Source organism: Salvelinus namaycush, chromosome 37 (assembly GCF_016432855.1).
Source record: "Salvelinus namaycush isolate Seneca chromosome 37, SaNama_1.0, whole genome shotgun sequence".
NCBI classification, from domain to species: Eukaryota; Metazoa; Chordata; class Actinopteri; order Salmoniformes; family Salmonidae; genus Salvelinus; species Salvelinus namaycush.
In genome coordinates this window covers 24818357-24824880 of record NC_052343.1, presented here as the reverse complement: position 1 = coordinate 24824880, position 6524 = coordinate 24818357, and positions in this window count along the sequence as shown.

Genomic DNA, 6524 nt, shown 5'->3' with positions numbered 1-6524 from the left:
AACACAGTAGAGTTACAACACAGTAGAGTTACACCTGGTACACCTCATGACCAGACAGTACAACACAGTAGAGTTACACCTGGTACACCCTCATGACCAGACAGTACAACACAGTAGAGTTACACCTGGTACACCTCATGACCAGACAGTACAAACACAGTAGAGTTACACCTGGTACAACCTCATGACCAGACAGTACAACACAGTAGAGTTACACCTGGCACACCTCATGACCAGACAGTACAACACAGTAGAGTTACACCTGGCACACCTCATGACCAGACAGTACAACACAGTAGAGTTACACCTGGCACACCTCATGACCAGACAGTACAACACAGTAGAGTTACACCTGGTACACCTCATGACCAGACAGTACAACACAGTAGAGTTACACCTGGCACACCTCATGACCAGACAGTACAACACAGTAAGAGTTTACACCTGGTACACCTCATGACCAGACAGTACAACACAGTAGAGTTACACCTGGTACACCTCATGACCAGACAGTAACAACACAGTAGAGTTACACCTGGCACACCTCATGACCAGACAGTACAACACAGTAGAGTTACACCTGCACACCTCATGACCAGACAGTACAACACAGTAGAGTTACACCTGGTACACCTCATGACCAGACAGTACAACACAGTAGAGTTACACCTGGCACACCCCATGACCAGACAGTACAACACAGTAGAGTTACACCTGGTATACCTCATGACCAGACAGTACAACACAGTAGAGTTACACCTGGTACACCTCATGACCAGACAGTACAACACAGTAGAGTTACACCTGGTACACCTCATGACCAGACAGTACAACACAGTAGAGTTACACCTGGTACACCTCATGACCAGACAGTACAACACAGTAGAGTTACACCTGGCACACCTCATGACCAGACAGTACAACACAGTAGAGTTACACCTGGCACACCTCATGACCAGACAGTACAACACAGTAGAGTTACACCTGGTACACCTCATGACCAGACAGTACAACACAGTAGAGTTACACCTGGCACACCTCATGACCAGACAGTACAACACAGTAGAGTTACACCTGGTACACCTCATGACCAGACAGTACAACACAGTAGAGTTACACCTGGCACACCTCATGACCAGACAGTACAACACAGTAGAGTTACACCTGGCACACCTCATGACCAGACAGTACAACACAGTAGAGTTACACCTGGCACACCTCATGACCAGACAGTACAACACAGTAGAGTTACACCTGGCACACCTCATGACCAGACAGTACAACACAGTAGAGTTACACCTGGCACACCTCATGACCAGACAGTACAACACAGTAGAGTTACACCTGGTACACCTCATGACCAGACAGTACAACACAGTAGAGTTACACCTGGTACACCTCATGACCAGACAGTACAACACAGTAGAGTTACACCTGGTACACCTCATGACCAGACAGTACAACACAGTAGAGTTACACCTGGCACACCTCATGACCAGACAGTACAACACAGTAGAGTTACACCTGGTACACCTCATGACCAGACAGTACAACACAGTAGAGTTACACCTGGTACACCTCATGACCAGACAGTACAACACAGTAGAGTTACACCTGGTACACCTCATGACCAGACAGTACAACACAGTAGAGTTACACCTGGCACACCTCATGACCAGACAGTACAACACAGTAGAGTTACACCTGGTACACCTCATGACCAGACAGTACAACACAGTAGAGTTACACCTGGCACACCTCATGACCAGACAGTACAACACAGTAGAGTTACACCTGGCACACCTCATGACCAGACAGTACAACACAGTAGAGTTACACCTGGTACACCTCATGACCAGACAGTACAACACAGTAGAGTTACACCTGGCACACCTCATGACCAGACAGTACAACACAGTAGAGTTACACCTGGCACACCTCATGACCAGACAGTACAACACAGTAGAGTTACACCTGGCACACCTCATGACCAGACAGTACAACACAGTAGAGTTACACCTGGCACACCTCATGACCAGACAGTACAACACAGTAGAGTTACACCTGGCACACCTCATGACCAGACAGTACAACACAGTAGAGTTACACCTGGTACACCTCATGACCAGACAGTACAACACAGTAGAGTTACACCTGGCACACCTCATGACCAGACAGTACAACACAGTAGAGTTACACCTGGCACACCTCATGACCAGACAGTACAACACAGTAGAGTTACACCTGGCACACCTCATGACCAGACAGTACAACACAGTAGAGTTACACCTGGCACACCTCATGACCAGACAGTACAACACAGTAGAGTTACACCTGGCACACCTCATGACCAGACAGTACAACACAGTAGAGTTACACCTGGCACACCTCATGACCAGACAGTACAACACAGTAGAGTTACACCTGGCACACCTCATGACCAGACAGTACAACACAGTAGAGTTACACCTGGCACACCTCATGACCAGACAGTACAACACAGTAGAGTTACACCTGGTACACCTCATGACCAGACAGTACAACACAGTAGAGTTACACCTGGTACACCTCATGACCAGACAGTACAACACAGTAGAGTTACACCTGGTACACCTCATGACCAGACAGTACAACACAGTAGAGTTACACCTGGCACACCTCATGACCAGACAGTACAACACAGTAGAGTTACACCTGGCACACCTCATGACCAGACAGTACAACACAGTAGTGTTACACCTGGTACACCTCATGACCAGACAGTACAACACAGTAGAGTTACACCTGGTACACCTCATGACCAGACAGTACAACACAGTAGAGTTACACCTGGTACACCTCATGACCAGACAGTACAACACAGTAGAGTTACACCTGGTACACCTCATGACCAGACAGTACAACACAGTAGAGTTACACCTGGTACACCTCATGACCAGACAGTACAACACAGTAGAGTTACACCTGGCACACCTCATGACCAGACAGTACAACACAGTAGAGTTACACCTGGCACACCTCATGACCAGACAGTACAACACAGTAGAGTTACACCTGGCACACCTCATGACCAGACAGTACAACACAGTAGAGTTACACCTGGTACACCTCATGACCAGACAGTACAACACAGTAGAGTTACACCTGGTACACCTCATGACCAGACAGTACAACACAGTAGAGTTACACCTGGCACACCTCATGACCAGACAGTACAACACAGTAGAGTTACACCTGGCACACCTCATGACCAGACAGTACAACACAGTAGAGTTACACCTGGTACACCTCATGACCAGACAGTACAACACAGTAGAGTTACACCTGGTACACCTCATGACCAGACAGTACAACACAGTAGAGTTACACCTGGTACACCTCATGACCAGACAGTACAACACAGTAGAGTTACACCTGGCACACCTCATGACCAGACAGTACAACACAGTAGAGTTACACCTGGCACACCTCATGACCAGACAGTACAACACAGTAGAGTTACACCTGGCACACCTCATGACCAGACAGTACAACACAGTAGAGTTACACCTGGCACACCTCATGACCAGACAGTACAACACAGTAGAGTTACACCTGGCACACCTCATGACCAGACAGTACAACACAGTAGAGTTACACCTGGCACACCTCATGACCAGACAGTACAACACAGTAGAGTTACACCTGGCACACCTCATGACCAGACAGTACAACACAGTAGAGTTACACCTGGTACACCTCATGACCAGACAGTACAACACAGTAGAGTTACACCTGGTACACCTCATGACCAGACAGTACAACACAGTAGAGTTACACCTGGTACACCTCATGACCAGACAGTACAACACAGTAGAGTTACACCTGGTACACCTCATGACCAGACAGTACAACACAGTAGAGTTACACCTGGTACACCTCATGACCAGACAGTACAACACAGTAGAGTTACACCTGGTACACCTCATGACCAGACAGTACAACACAGTAGAGTTACACCTGGTACACCTCATGACCAGACAGTACAACACAGTAGAGTTACACCTGGCACACCTCATGACCAGACAGTACAACACAGTAGAGTTACACCTGGTACACCTCATGACCAGACAGTACAACACAGTAGAGTTACACCTGGCACACCTCATGACCAGACAGTACAACACAGTAGAGTTACACCTGGTACACCTCATGACCAGACAGTACAACACAGTAGAGTTACACCTGGTACACCTCATGACCAGACAGTACAACACAGTAGAGTTACACCTGGTACACCTCATGACCAGACAGTACAACACAGTAGAGTTACACCTGGCACACCTCATGACCAGACAGTACAACACAGTAGAGTTACACCTGGCACATCTCATGACCAGACAGTACAACACAGTAGAGTTACACCTGGCACACCTCATGACCAGACAGTACAACACAGTAGAGTTACACCTGGTACACCTCATGACCAGACAGTACAACACAGTAGAGTTACACCTGGTACACCTCATGACCAGACAGTACAACACAGTAGAGTTACACCTGGCACACCTCATGACCAGACAGTACAACACAGTAGTGTTACACCTGGTACACCTCATGACCAGACAGTACAACACAGTAGAGTTACACCTGGCACACCTCATGACCAGACAGTACAACACAGTAGAGTTACACCTGGTATACCTCATGACCAGACAGTACAACACAGTAGTGTTACACCTGGTACACCTCATGACCAGACAGTACAACACAGTAGAGTTACACCTGGTACACCTCATGACCAGACAGTACAACACAGTAGAGTTACACCTGGTACACCTCATGACCAGACAGTACAACACAGTAGTTACACCTGGCACACCTCATGACCAGACAGTACAACACAGTAGAGTTACACCTGGCACACCTCATGACCAGACAGTACAACACAGTAGAGTTACACCTGGCACACCTCATGACCAGACAGTACAACACAGTAGAGTTACACCTGGTACACCTCATGACCAGACAGTACAACACAGTAGAGTTACACCTGGTACACCTCATGACCAGACAGTACAACACAGTAGAGTTACACCTGGCACACCTCATGACCAGACAGTACAACACAGTAGAGTTACACCTGGCACACCTCATGACCAGACAGTACAACACAGTAGAGTTACACCTGGTACACCTCATGACCAGACAGTACAACACAGTAGAGTTACACCTGGCACACCTCATGACCAGACAGTACAACACAGTAGAGTTACACCTGGCACACCTCATGACCAGACAGTACAACACAGTAGAGTTACACCTGGTACACCTCATGACCAGACAGTACAACACAGTAGAGTTACACCTGGTACACCTCATGACCAGACAGTACAACACAGTAGAGTTACACCTGGTACACCTCATGACCAGACAGTACAACACAGTAGAGTTACACCTGGCACACCTCATGACCAGACAGTACAACACAGTAGAGTTACACCTGGCACACCTCATGACCAGACAGTACAACACAGTAGAGTTACACCTGGCACACCTCATGACCAGACAGTACAACACAGTAGAGTTACACCTGGCACACCTCATGACCAGACAGTACAACACAGTAGAGTTACACCTGGCACACCTCATGACCAGACAGTTCAACACAGTAGAGTTACACCTGGCACACCTCATGACCAGACAGTACAACACAGTAGAGTTACACCTGGCACACCTCATGACCAGACAGTACAACACAGTAGAGTTACACCTGGTACACCTCATGACCAGACAGTACAACACAGTAGAGTTACACCTGGTACACCTCATGACCAGACAGTACAACACAGTAGAGTTACATCTGGTACACCTCATGACCAGACAGTACAACACAGTAGAGTTACACCTGGCACACCTCATGACCAGACAGTACAACACAGTAGTGTTACACATAGCTGAGGTAATCTACCGATGTAATCAGCTAATTCAATTACAGTAAGGCCTTTTTATTTACCTCAGAGTGACAAGACAGACAGTGTTAAAAATGTCTCTTCTGACTGGTAAATGGAAAACAGATACTAACTAGCAACTAGTATGTGTGTGTGTGTGTGTGTGTGTGTGTGTGTGTGTGTGTGTGTGTGTGTGTGTGTGTGTGTGTGTGTGTGTGTGTGTGTGTGTGTGTGTGTGTGTGTGTGTGTGTGGGGTGGGGGGGGGGGGGGGGGTGTGCAGACACAAGCCTCCAGGCATGCAGTCATTAGTGAAAAGCTTTTTGGAGTGTGTGAGTATGCTGGGAAAAATCGCCTGCTAAAATATATTTCCCAGAGGAGTGAAGGTCAGTGCCCTGGGACAGTTTAAACCACTAGCACCACTGAAATCAGACATCCAGGGCCAATGCCTGTGAGCAATAAACCCTGTTTTCAGCAGGCCATTACCCCATGCCTCACCTGACTCATCTGTCTAGCTCTACTCAAAATCATTTCCTGGAAAATACAAATTGACAATACTATAATCTGAGTAACTGCGAATACAGAAACTCCTGATAA